General features: G+C 43.6%; 1 protein-coding gene across 1 annotated transcript in view; it reads right to left on the bottom strand.

Annotated features, from left to right (window-relative positions):
- The window catches only part of SOAT1 (sterol O-acyltransferase 1), a 76,354-nt gene extending 73,578 nt beyond the window's left edge, over positions 1-2,776 (bottom strand). Inside the window, exon 1 of the mRNA XM_055319192.1 lies at positions 2,595-2,776. The gene's annotated coding sequence lies outside the window, so the exon portion shown is untranslated. The remainder of the gene's footprint in view (positions 1-2,594) is intronic.
- Positions 2,777-14,088: the final 11,312 nt, after the last annotated feature.

Here is a 14,088-nt window from a genome sequence, read left to right as displayed (position 1 = left end):
AACTATTTCTTAAGAATCCAATCTGTGCATTGGTTTTGTAATGTTCAGTGTGATAGTATCTAATTTGCCTTAAGAAACCAACACAAAGGGGATCCCTGGGTGGCGCAGCGGTTTGGCGCCTGCCTTTGGCCCAGGGCGCGATCCTGGAGACCCGGGATCGAATCCCACATCGGGCTCCCGGTGTATGGAGCCTGCTTCTCCCTCTGCCTGTGTCTCTGCCTCTCTCTCTCTCTCTGTGTGTGTGTGACTATCGTAAATAAATTAAAAAAAAAAAAAAAAAAAAAGAAACCAACACAAAAATTGACTTGAGAAACAAATGAACCCTGTTTGGAAGAATGTCAACTTCAGCCTACCTGCAGTGTTCCTATTTAAAAAGCTTTCAAAAGAACCTATAACTCGGGCAGCCCGAGTGGCTCAGCGGTTTAGCATCACCTTCAGCCCAGGGCCTGATCCTGGAGACCCAGGATCCAGTCCCATGTCAGGCTCCCTGCATGGAGCCTGCCTCTCTCTCTAGGTCTCTCATAAATAAATAAAATCTTAAAAAATAAAAATAAAAACAGAACTCTATAAAACAAGTAACCAACTTACTCTCAGTAACCAACTTTGCTAAGTCCCCCTCACATTCAGTGGAGGAAAAGAATAGCAGCAGATAAATTTACAATTCAAAAGATAAAGTTTCTCCCTGCTCCCTTCCAAGCAAAGATGTACTCAGGAACAACCCTATAGGGATGCTTAAGTGAACTCAGAGGTTGAGCCGTCTGCCTTTGGCTCAGAGAGTGGTAGGGGGATCCAATCTTGAGTCGTCGAGCTCCTGCTTCTCCCTCAGCCTGTCTGTGTCTCTCATGAATAAATACATAAGGTCATTTAAAAAAAAAAAAGAAGAGGGATGCTTGAGTGGCTCAGTGGTTGAGCATCTGCCTTCAGCTCAGGGCGTGATCCTGGAGTCCCAGGATCGAGTCCCACATGGGGCTCCCTGAGGGGTGCCCACTTGGAGAGAAAGAGAAAGAGAGAGAGAGGGAGAGAGAGAGAAAAGAAAAGTGAGGGAGGGAGGGAGGGAGGAACAACCCCACAACACTTATATATCATTAAGTCATTAAGTCAATTAGCTAAAGAATTCAAATTCTCATTCACATTTATATGGTCAATATAATCATCATTTATCCTATGTGATTAAAAAAAAAAAGTTAACTGGCCTTTGTTAAAAACTTTTCCCATTTCCCTCCCAAAAGGAGCAGGCAGGCACTCTTTCCTAGTTAACATTTTCCATTCAAAAAAGTTCCTTCCTCTGTTCTCCAGCTCCTGTGTTCTGCTGTGCCAGGTGCTAGGCCAGACTCTGGTAATCAAGTTATAGGCAGGATGCACTGGCCCAGCTTCATGAAATGTAGACGCCAAAAGAAACAAAGCATCTAAGTGACAAACTTATTACAACTGATGATAAACGGCTGCTAGGGAAAATAGAGTTCTAGGAGGGCTTAACAGAGATATGCATTGGGTTTCCGTAAGTGATATTTGAGGCACGTGTTGGATTTGGGGAAAGGGGAGAATGGTGTAGTAGAGGTGGAGGAAATCCCTTAAGACCACGAGAGTGAGTAAAGAGCCTTTCTTAGAACAAAAAAATAAAACCAATGTGGTTTGAGCCTAGAGACCCGGGAGGAAAGTGGCCCAAAATGAAATGAAGGAGAGTGGCTCTTTATTCTCCAAGAATGTGAAATGTCTGAGGTTTCTAAACCTGTGAGGCACTGAGACACGTGCGTTTTAAAATGATTACTCTTGGATGTATCAGAGCTCCTCCCCGAAGCCATTCCCTTCTCTAGACAACACACAAACTTCCCTAACAAGTCATTCGTGGATATCACCCACATAAAGGGGGGGAGGGAGGCAGGGAGGGACCCGCTTCAAGCTGAATTCTGTGTCAAAGGCAGGTATTCCGGGAAAAAAAAAGGGGGGGGGGGTAGTTTCAACGGTGGCAGCGACTTAGAAAGTGACCGGCGAACTTCATCTAGACAGAAACACGAAAAAAAAGAGCGTTTAAAGTCGTTTCTCGGTTACAAACAACTTCTAAATACACGTAGCAGAGAAACCGAGTGGCTATGAATATGGAACAGCGGCAGGAAAGTCCAGCCATCGCATCTGAAGATGAAATAGGAGCTTGATGAGAGGCTCTGGTGCCCAGCCAGAGGGGGACAGCGAGGTCTTCAGGCGCCAGCTACCTGCCCCCTTCGCACACTTGGTCGTTCCTCAATCAATCCCCGATTGCCTGGGCGCATTCTTTGGTTTCGCTTTTTAAAGAAGAAAACGTCTTGTAATTCGGAACTTCTGGAAGCACCCGCTGGAGAGATGCCACGGGATCTGGGGGGCCGCGGACCAAACCTCCGAGGTTTAAAGGGCGGCCAGCCACGAGGGCGCCCCACGCTAACTTTCCCGCCCTCCCCCTCCGCGTCACCGCCCGGGACTCGCGGGGCCTCCCCGACCCAGGGCAAGGCCGGGCCGGCCGGGCCGGAGGGGCAGCCTCCGCTTCTTTCCCCTTCCGCTCCGGCTGGGGCGGGAGGGCGCAGGCTGCCGGCGAGGAGGGGGTCGGGGCGCACGGGCATTACCTGGGGCCGGAGCGCGACGGCGGGGGCCTCGGCAGGGAGGGCAAAGCCGGGGAGCGCTCACGGCGCGGCCGGCGGGAGGGACGCTGGGCGGCGGGAGGCTCGCCGGGCGCCCAAGGCCAGCGACGCAGCCGGCCCCGCCGCGGGCGAAGATAAAGCGCCGCGCTCGCCGGCCCCTCCGCCCCCGGCCTCGCAGCCCGCTACGCAGCGTCACGCGCACGGCCGGCGCCGGCTCGGGACTTTATTGGCCGCGCCGCCGCCGGGCTCCGCCCACCGCCCGCGGCCGCCCCGCCCCTTTCCGGCCCGCGGGGACTCGGCGAGGCGAGAGCGCACCTGGCCGCCGGCGCCCGGAGCGCGGCGCGACCCGCTCGCCCCCGCAGCCCGCTCTCCGTGGTGCGCCCGCGATCCCGTGAGCGCGCGGGAGGAGACGGAAACTTCCTGCAAGTCCGACGCGGCCCCCGGCGCGGTAGCCCCGGGCCCGGGCGAGTGTGTGGCGCCGCCCCCGGAGACTCGCCGAAGCCGCCCCCCCCCCCCCCCCCCCGAGCCCTGGATCTCGGAAGTTTGCACGGACCCGCTGAGGAACAGAACTGAGGCACTAGGCAGCAGCCTGCGTCTCGGGATGCTTTAATGCTTCGTAAGCTGTGCCTGCCTGTGCCCCTCGGCGCACGCGAACTGGGTAAGGAGACAGCAAAAGGATGGGGCAATTGAGAAATTTAAAAGGAGGCTTCGTAATCAAAGGAAAAATAATGGTGCAGAGATTCAGGACGTAGATGCAACAGTTCATCAGATTTTGCGAAGGCAAAGATGTAATAAGCGAATTTAGGGTAAAGGCGAGTGAAAAGGGAATGGTGAGAGCAGCAGAGACTGGAGGGTCACACTCAGAGCCCGCCTAATGACTGCGACCCTCCTCCTGCCACCTAGCACCCTGTCACGCTGCCCTGAACAAATGGATCGGCTTGGAACGCCTGGGTGGCTCAGCCGTCGAGCATCTGCCTTCCGCTCAGGGCGTGATCCCGGGATCTGCATCGGGCACCCACATCGGGCACCTTGCAGGGAGCCTGCTTCTCCCTCTGCCTGTATGTCTGCGCCTCTCTACGTGTCTCGCATGAATAAATAAATAAAACCTAAAAAAAAAAAAAAAGAAGAAGAAGAAGAAGAAAAGAGGAAGAGCTCGCTCTCTCCCAAATAAATAATAAAAACAAAATCTTTAAAAAGAAAAAAGTAGGTGAAGGAGCTAGCTATGCCAACTGTGGGGAAGTACAGCATTCTAGACAGGACAATGGGTACAAAGGTGCTGATGCTGATGTAATTTTGCTTATTTGAGGAACGGGCCAAGCAAGTGGCCAAGAGACTTGAAGCACATTTGTAGATGGTATGAGACTAAGGTTGGAGTGAAGTAGGAGTGTAACCACACTGCTTGAACTTTTTGTTAAGTTTTATCTTTTTTTAAAATTTTTATGTATTTATTTTTTTTTTTAGAGAGAAAGAGCATTTGTGCAAGGCTTGGGGGGGCAGAGGGAGAGAGAGAGAATCTTAAGCAGGCTCCATGCCCAGTGAGGAACCCAACATGGGGCCCAGTCTCATGACCCTGAAATCATGGCCTGAGCCAAAATCAAGAGTCTGACACTTATCCAACTGAGCCACCAGGTGCCCCATCATTCTGGAGGTTTTTTTGTTTGTTTGTTTGTTTGTTTTTTAAGATTTGTTTATTTTAGAGAGAGAGAGAGCACAAGCAAGGGAGGAGCAGAGGAAAAGGGAGAGAATCTCAAGCAGACTCCCCTTTGATCATGAACCCCAATGCATGGGGCTCAATCTCACAACTTTGAGATTATGACCTGAGCCAAAACCAAGAATCCAACATTCAACTGACTGAACCACCCAGGCACCCCCCAATCTTGCTTTTTTAAATCAATCTATTTTGTACAGAACGACTCAGAATGGAGCAGAAATGGAACAGGGAAAAGCCAGAGAATGATAGGAAGTTACTGGGCAAATCTATGAGATAGATGATAGTGATCTGCATTAGGGTAGTTGCTATGGAAGTAGAAGTAGAAAAATTTCAAGGTGTTTTCCTGAGGTGCAGGTGTAAAGAAATATAGTAAACAAGGTGACTGCCAGGTTGTTTTCTTAAGCAAGTGGGAGGATGGCAATGCCATTTAGTTCAAGGGAGAAGACCATTTAATTTGATTGGAAGGACCCTAAAAGCCTGTGCCCAAACTCCAGTCCTCTTCCAGTGCTAGCCTGAAAATCTCACATCACCTCAATCCTTGATATTAAAGTTTGGTTAATGAGACCCCGGGGTGGCTCAGCGGTTGAGTATCTGCCTTCTGCTCAGGGCATGATCCCAGATTTCTAGATCGAATCCCGCATCGGACTACCTGCCGGGAGCCTGCTTCTCCCTCTGCGTGTGTCTCTACCTCTCTCTGTGTGTCACTCATGAATAAATAAATAAAATCTTTAAAAAATAAATAAAAATAAAGCTTGGTTAAGTGTGAATGTTGATTTTACCATATTCCAAATAACGTGTACAAAACTTGTTCTAGTTGCTAGAGATATAAGATAAACTATTAGGGAGATAAAGATAAATAATAACTAAGCCATTTCAAGGCAATGGGACAAGTACCGAGGCACCTGGGTGGTTCAGTTGGTTAAAGCAACTGGCTCTTGGTTTCACCTCAGGTCACGGTCTCAGGGTCCTGGGATCCAGCCCCACATCAGACTCCACCCTCAACATAGAGTCTCTTTGTCTCTCTTCCTCTGCCCTGTCCCTCCCCCTACTTGTATCTCAAAATCCAAAGATTTTATTTATTCATTTGAGAGAGAGAGTGAGAGAGAAGGGCAGAGGGAGAGACAGACTCCCTGCTGAGCAGGAAGCCTTCACAGGGCTCCATCCCAGGACCTGGGGATCCTGACACGAATAGGCAGACGCTTAAGTGACTGAGCTACCCAGGTACCCACCACCACCACCCCAAATGACAATGTGACAAGTGTTATGATAAAAATAGGTAATAAAAAGACCTGCCCTAACAGGGTCATTATGAGGATTTAATGAGTTGTTAATTACCTAGGAAGCTCCAAGCATAAACCCTGACACATAGAAGTACTCAATAAATATTAACAGTTGTTTTCTATGCTGAGATTTACCATTATTGTTGATGTTGCTACCTTCTGGATACAGTGGGAGCAGTCGGAATGGTTATCGCCGCCTGCCACTCTAGGAGAGGGAAGGGTGAATGGAGGAGGGCTGACTGCAGCTTTCCAACCAGTAGGGGGAGGAGTTTAGTTGGCAGGCAAAGAAAGAGAGAAATCCAACCAAAAGAAAAAGTCAAAGGCCAAGAAGACAAGAGGGAGCCAGAACCATCTAGGAAAGAGGAAGGCAGTTTGAAGTGTAGGCTATTTACTGACAAGTGGCAGGAAATAAAGCTGATGTCAGGGCTTAAGAAGTTTGTATGCCACGCTGGGACAATCTGACTTAGACTCGCACAGACAGTTGGGGAGCCAGTGAGGGATGTTCTGTAGGGAAGAGTCATTATTTAGGAGATTCGACTAAAGGGAAATGCAACTGGATGAAAAGAGCTCAATTAGAAGGTCAGTACAGTAATATAGGTGAGGGATGATAAATGCAGCAGCAAGTGAGATGGGAAGAAGGGGGCATATTTGAGAGATATTTAAAAAGACGATTGACAGAGTTAGTGTTTGGCTATGGGGGTTAAGGATATCTCTAGGATACCTAGCTTAGCAAACTGAATGGCTAAGTTAATGAGTTAGCTAAATTAAAAGGTAAGAAAATATATCCTGGACATAGAGCAAGAATAGCTTCACTTGCTATAGCAGCTGAATAATCTATCTCCAATTGAGACCTAAAGGAACTGAACGAGAAGCAATCAAGTTTTATTTTGGCTTCAGAATAAAATAGCTTTAACGTTTTTTTCTGGTTGTGTAGCTCATTGTGTATTGGTTGTGATTGTGTTGTGTATACTCATTGAAGGAAATAAAATCAAATGTAGAAAAGGACACAGGTAAAAGCTATCTACTGTCCTACCACTCAGAGATGCACCTAAATTGTGATGCAGGGAAGGAAATGAAGCCTGGGACTGAACCTGGGACTGACCCTGGGACTGAGCCCTATCACAAGAAGGCACTGGGTTCTACAGGAAACCAGAAAGGAAAACTAAATAGGAACCAAAGCAGATTTTAAAATACAAACATCTTAGGGCGCCTGGGTGCTCAGTCAGATGACCATCTGTCTGACTTTTGGTTTTTGCTGGGGTCATTGATCTCAGGGTTGTGGGATTGAGCCCTACATCGGGCTCAACACTCAGCATGAGTCTGCTTGAGATTCTCTCTCCCTCTCTCTCTGCCCTTCCCACTCATACTCTCTCACTTGCGTATGCTCGTTCTCTCTCTCTCTCTCTAAAAAAATAAATAAAAATAAAATAAAATATAAACATCTTAATTCTTCAAAGACTGACATCTCCCTCAGTGATACCAAGCAAGCAATAAATATCCCGTTCCAAGTTTGCGTAATTTCCTCATTGGCACTTAGGTGTAGCAAAACATAGTTAGACTCAACCAGAGTTAAAGTTTTGTGACTAAGCTAAGGACAATGAGGCAAGAGTGTAAATTGGAATGACCTTGATTGATATGTCCCTGAAAACTCTGGGAAAGCTGAAATCCTGCTTTGTTAATGTATCCCAGAAGCACCCAGCACAGTATGCAAGAACCATCTGATAAGTACATTGAGTGGATTAATGAAGCCAACTGAAAGCATAAATCCCCAGATTGTGGACAGATCCCAAACAAAATAGAGGTCAGGCACAATTTCATAGTTCATCTTAGTGTTTCAGTCATCTTGCATGATATGTCATCATCCCTTGTTTTTCTACAAACAGAAGTGTTTATGTATAAAAGGTGAGGCGCTATCTATCCCAGTTAAATAGGTAGCCAGCTTGATTCCCTCGATTCTCTCTAGATCAAAATAGCAAAGCAAACATTCATAATAGTTCAAGGGATATATATGTAAGAAGAAATACCCTCAAGAGGTCCTGAATCACCACAGATGATTTTTGTTATCTCACTGAAATTAAGTGGGTATAAATCTAAAGATTATGATCATTTAAGATGATACATTAAGCCCTAGAGAAACCATTATAACTCCCAAAAAAGTGAAAAAAAATAATTAAAGGAATTTAAATGTTATACTAGAAAATATTCATTTAATGAAAACAAAAAATAATGAAGAAGAGAACAAAAAGGACATGAGACATAGAAAAGAAAAATTTAAATGGCAGATATAAGTTCAACAACATGGATAGTAGTAACATTAAATGCAAATGAACTGAGCAATCCAATCAAAAGGTAGATTGTCAGATTACATTAATAAACTAGATCCAGCTGTATGCTGTCTGTAGGAGACACTAGATTCAGAGGTACACATAGATCGAAATTTAAAAAACAGAAAAAGATATATCATGCACAAAGCAACCATAAAACAAGCTGGAGTGTTTGTGTTAATATCAGACAAAATAGACTTCAAGGCAAAAATGTTTAAATGCGGGATCTCTGGATGGCGCAGCGGTTTAGCGCCTGCCTTTGGCCCAGGGCGCGATCCTGGAGACCCGGGATCGAATCCGACATCGGGCTCCCGGTGCATGGAGCCTGCTTCTCCCTCTGCCTGTGTCTCTTCCTCTCTTTCTGTGTGTCTCTCATGAATAATTAAACCTTAAAAAAAAAAAAGAACTTAAAGAATTCAACACCCCCAAAATACATAGTCCAGTTAAAAAGTGGGCAGGCATGAACAGACATTTCTTCAAAGAAGACATCCAGATGACTAACAGACACATGAAAAGGTGCCCAACCACTCATCATTAGGGAAATGCAAATCAAAACCACAATGCGATGTCACCTCACACCTGTCAGAATGACCAAAATCAAAAACACGAGAAACAATAAGTGTTGGTGAGGAATGCAAACTGGGACAGTCACTGTGGAAGACAGTATGGAGAACTATCCTATGATCCAGTAATTGCACTACTAGATATTTGCCCTCAAAATATAAAAACACTAATTCAAAGGGATGCGTGCACCCCTATATTCATTGTGGCATTTTTACAATAGCCAAACTATAAAAACATCCCAAGTACCCATTGATAGATGGATTTTAAGGTTATACACACATACACACACACACAATGGAATTATTCAGCCTTAAAAAAGAATGAAATCTTGCCATTTGCAACCACATGGATAGAGCTACAGAGTATAATGCTAAGTAAAATAAGTCAGTCAGAGAAAGGCACATACCATATGATTTCATACATTTGTGGAATTTAAGAAACAAAACAAATGAACGAAGTGTGTGTGTGGGGGGGAAGAGACAAACCAATAAACATATTCTTAACTATAGAGAACAAATTGATGGTTACCAGAGGGGAGGTGGGTGGCATATGTGAAAGAGGTGATGGGGATTAAAGAGTCCACATACCATGATGAGCACTGAGTAATGTACAGAACTGTGGAATCACTGTACTATACACCTGAAACTAATATAACACTTTATGTTAATTATACTAGTACTAAAATTAAAAACTTAATAAAAAATATTGTGAGTACTGAAAATTTGTCAGTCATATACATTACAAATATCACTTCTGATTGTTTCTTGCCTTTTTCACTCTTTTTATATTGTATTTTGATGAACAGGAGCTAGTAGTATTTTCCTTAATGATTTGAGCATTTTGTCTTAAATTCTTCCATCATAAAATCTCAGAGAAGTTCTCCTGTAATTTCTTTTGGAGTTTTACAAGTTTCGTTTCTCACATTTAATTAAGTCTTTAATCATCCACTTGGAATTTATTTTTGTTTGAGGTGAATTTAAATTTTTTTTTAATTTTAACTAAACTCTACACCATGCATGGGGCTCAAACTCCCAACCCCACAATCAAGAGTCACATTCTCTACTGACTCAGCCAGCTAGCACCCCAATATGAGGTAAATTTTTAAAAATAAGTCCCATTGAACATCTTTTCTCAGCTGAAAGCCCTATTATATATCAAGTTACCATAGCATAGTCTGTGCTTTCTTTATATATATATATATACTTTTTTGCATACTTCCCCCTTTTTTTTTTTTTTAGGGTAATCTCTACACCCAACGTGGTACTTGAACTCACGACCCCGAGGTCAAGAGTCACATATTTTATCCACTGAGCCAGCCAGATGAACTTTGTTTTGATTGCCTTGCCGGACAGGTCGAAATCTTTTAGCCAACCATAGGCTTCCACTTTCATTATTCCAACTGAGTATCCTACATGGTTTCCTAAGTTCTGATTGCTATGTTTCCAATGCTGTGTTAAATGAGAGCTTTAGGTAATGTCCACTCCTCTCCAAATATATTAGATAACCATGGAATCTTGTGACAATAATATCCTTGGGTCAATAATCAGAAGGAAGGTTTGCCTGGGTGGCTCAGTCGGTTAAGCGTCTGCCTTCAGCTCAGATCATGATCTCAGGGTCCTTTTTTTTTTTTTTTTAAGATTTTATTCATTTATTCATGAGAGCAGAGAGAGAGAGAGAGGTGCAGAGACACAGGGAGAGGGAAAAGCAGGCTCCACGCAAGGAGCCTGATGCGGGACCCAATCCCGGGACTCCAGGATCACACCCTAGGCGGAAGGCAGGCGCCAAACCACTAAGCCACCCAGGGATCCCCTGATCTCAGGATCCTTAATGAAGCCCCACATTGGGCTCCCTGCTCAGTGGGGAGCCTGCTTCTCTCTCTCCCTCTGCCTGCCACTCCCCCGGCTGTGCTCTCACTCTCTGCCAAATAAATAAAATCTTTTAAAATAATAATAATAATAATTAAAAGGAAGGTTGCTTAGAAACATCAAATGGATGTTTAAACCAACCAACAGTTGGCCAACTTGACACTAGAGAGGGGAGAACGTATTCACCAGTGGAATACGTAAACCAGTGTTTCTCAAAGTGTACCGTGCTGACAAACTACTAACCACCTCTCCCTCTTTGCTTGGAAATGCAGATTCTGACTCATAGAGCTGGGAGGGCCTGAGATTCTGCATTCCTAACAAGCTCCCAGTGGATTCTATTGCTCCTGCTCCTAGGTCCGTGCTTCAATTAAGAAGGCCCTTTCAGCCACTTGTACTTTCCCAAATTTCCCTCCATTCCCTAAAATTCTTTTATTTTGCTGCTGAATCTGAAATTCCACCAACTATGTGTTTCTGAAATGAGTTGAGGATTAATTTATATCTTAATATTGAGGCACCTGGGGGGCTCAGTAGTTGAGCATCTGCCTTCGGCTCAGGGTGTGATCCCAGGGTCCTGCATCAGGGTCCCCAGAGGGAACCTGCTTCTCCCTCTACCTGTGTCTCTGCCTCTCTTTCTGTCTCTCATGAATAAATGAAATTTTTTAAAAAAAGACTTAATATTGACTCTTTCAGTCAGTTTTCCTCAATGTATCTGCTTCATTAGGAACTTTAAGATTGGACATCGGTTTTTTAGGGTGAGTAGGACAAAATATTAATAATGAAATAACCTACTATACTAAAGGGTAAAGGCAAAGGTGGGGCGTGAGGAGGGGAGGAAGAGGAGGCTAGGTGGGCGTTGGCAGCTGCAGAGTAATTGTGAAAGCAGGAACAGCTGGGGGCAGGCCAAAGGCAACATTAGGAGTAGGAGGAGGTGAAGAAAGGGAGGTGAGAGGCTATCTGTAACAAACCTCATGGTTATAAAAGCCTCACTTCAGGCCGGAAAGTCGGTCCTAATAAAGATAGTAAATCTAATTCTTACTTTTCATAAGAATCTTTTCTTACTTTTCATAAGAATTATCTTTTCATAGAAAGATAATATGACACCCGTATAGGTCAGTATGATTCACTGTTATTCCTTAATTTGTGTCTGCGGTAGTGAAATGCAAGGAGTCCTTTTGCTAAATGTCCATACCGGTCAAGATGGTATTGATTGTCTTTAATCAATATCCAAGATTCCAAGATAGAATTGAGAGCTAAAGATATGACCCATAACTGAAAACACAGAACAAAAGCGCTTAAATGAGTCAGAGATCACTCAGTCTTTTTACTCTGTGAGGAAATTGAAAATAATCAGGTTTAATTAAATTGCTCAATTTCATCCAGGTTGTTAATAAAAGAACCTAGTTTTAAATATCAGGACTCTTGATTCTTAAGTGCTTTCTATGGTTTTATTTATTGGTTGAAAACCCAGGTGAACATTTCCCTAAAGGCTTTGCCTTTTAATTTCAGTAAGTTCTTTTTTTTGAGAGAATGTGTGTGTGTGTGTGTGTGTGTGTGTGTGTGTGTGTGTGTGTGTGTGTGTGTGTAAGAAAGCAGGGTAGGTACAGGGGGAGAGGAGAGAGAGAGAGAAGCTCAAACAGACCACAATGAGGGTAGAGCTAGACTCAGAGCTGGATTCCATGACCCTGAGATCCTGAAGAGTCCAATGCTTAACCAACTGATCCACCCAGGCACCCCAGTAAGTTCCTTTTTTTAATGTAAATATGCATTTTTGTGCCTAATGATCTTGTATTTAACAGTTCAACTTTTGACTAATTTTGACTAGCAAATTTTGACTAATTTACTTTTTTTCTTTCTCTACTTTTTAATCTGTTCTTTATATCTCTCTTCCTTTCCTTCTTTCTTGTATGTTTACAAATCCTTGCATCAAGGGCTCCATCTTTTTTAGCAGGGTGTGTTTTCTAGGGGTTCCTTGGAGACCCATAAAATATTTTCTTTTTTTTAATTTTTTTTAATTTATTTATGATAGCTACAGAGAGAGAGAGAGAGAGGCAGAGACACAGGCAGAGGGAGAAGCAGGCTCCCGGCAGGGACTCCAGGATCACGCCCCAGGCCAAAGACAGGCGCCAAACCGCTGCGCCACCCAGGGATCCCCCTCATTGCATTTTCTAAAACTATTTGGATCTTTTACATCAGTTGCACTCTAAGAAAGAGTGACAAAAAGGGGAGGTCTCCAGTCTTATCTGTTACTGGCATTGGTTAAGGACAAGTAAGCATATGTTACTAGAAAATCTTTCTAGAACCTCTGAAATCACATTGGGTAGAGAATGTACTACTCTGGCATTACAATTGTAGTATCATAGAAATCTTAAGAATACTTATCACTTCATGTCACTTAGGAAAATTTGTTACTTCTTTTTTCTCTTTGATCAGCTTTCTCCCTTTAATTAGCTTTCAAATAGCATTTATAGTTCAGAGGGTCCAATCCCCAGGAATCCTATACTTCAAGCACAGAGTTCAAAAAGAAAAGAAAAATGCAGAATTCTTGCCAATTTCTAGGTGAACTTTCTACTTAGCTTTCTAGGTACAATGAAAATAGTTCAAGTTAGCTCAGGGATATATTTGATGCTGATGAAAGAAACTATTTATTATAACGAGTTATCTCAAATAACTTAAAAGAAAATCTCCTTCATGATATTGTGAAGACTTATTGAGAGAATTAGAATCTCACAATTAGTATCTTATCACCTCCCTGTAATTTTTTTTAAAGATTTAAATTATTTATTCATGAGAGACACAGAGAGAAGGCAGAGACATATGCAGAGGGAGAAGCAGGCTCCTCGCAGAGAGCCCGATGTGGGACTTGATCCTGGAACTCGGAGATCCTGCTCTGAGCCGAAGGCAGACGCTCAACCGCTGAGTCACCCAGGCCTCCCACCTTCCTAGAATTGAAGTTAGGAAAAAAAATCTCACAAAACATCCTTTGGTGTCAATATTGGACTCAAAACCAGCCTGAATGAGTCACAAATATTTCCCATGATGCCAAATAAAATAATAGAATCATAGAGATTACGCGAGTATAAGTTTAAGTGTTATAGTTGATGAAATTAAAATTAATCCTATGTTCTCATATACTTATTGTCCTACGAGTGATGAAATAAAGAGGGGGAAAAGTAAAATCTACAGAAACAATAAGAGAAAAAAAAAAAAGAAACAATAAGAGAGAAAAAGAAGTCAGAACCCAGAGAAATATTCCATTATTATATTCCACATTTATTACTTCCCTATAATCATTTTTACCCTATAAACTTCCAGATAATTTTATAACTATTTAATTTCAAAGACCATTTTCAGTCTTTAGTTTTTTTTAAGATTTTTTTTTTTTTAATTTAATTGATGGGAGGCCCCAGTGGCTCGGTGGTTTAGCACCACCTTCGGCCCAGGGCGTGATCCTGAAGTCCCAGGATGAGTCCCACATCAGGGTCCCTGCCTGGAGCCTGCTTCTCCCTCTGCCTGTGTCTCTGCCTCTCTCTCTCTCTCTCTCTCTCTCTCTCTCTCTCTCATAAATAATAAATAAAATATTTTTAAAAAAATAAAAATTTATTTGAGAGAGAGACAGCATGAGTGAAGGGAGAGGTAGAGGGAGAGGGAGAAGCAGACTCCCCGCTGAGCAGGGAGCTCAATGTGGGGCTTCATCCCAGGACCCTGGGATCATGACCTGAGCCCAAGGCAGATGTT

Source organism: Nyctereutes procyonoides, unplaced genomic scaffold, assembly GCF_905146905.1.
Source record: "Nyctereutes procyonoides isolate TBG_1078 unplaced genomic scaffold, NYPRO_anot_genome, whole genome shotgun sequence".
Classification (NCBI taxonomy): Eukaryota; Metazoa; Chordata; class Mammalia; order Carnivora; family Canidae; genus Nyctereutes; species Nyctereutes procyonoides.
Note: the sequence above shows the minus strand (reverse complement) of the source record. Positions and strands in the feature narration are given on the sequence as shown.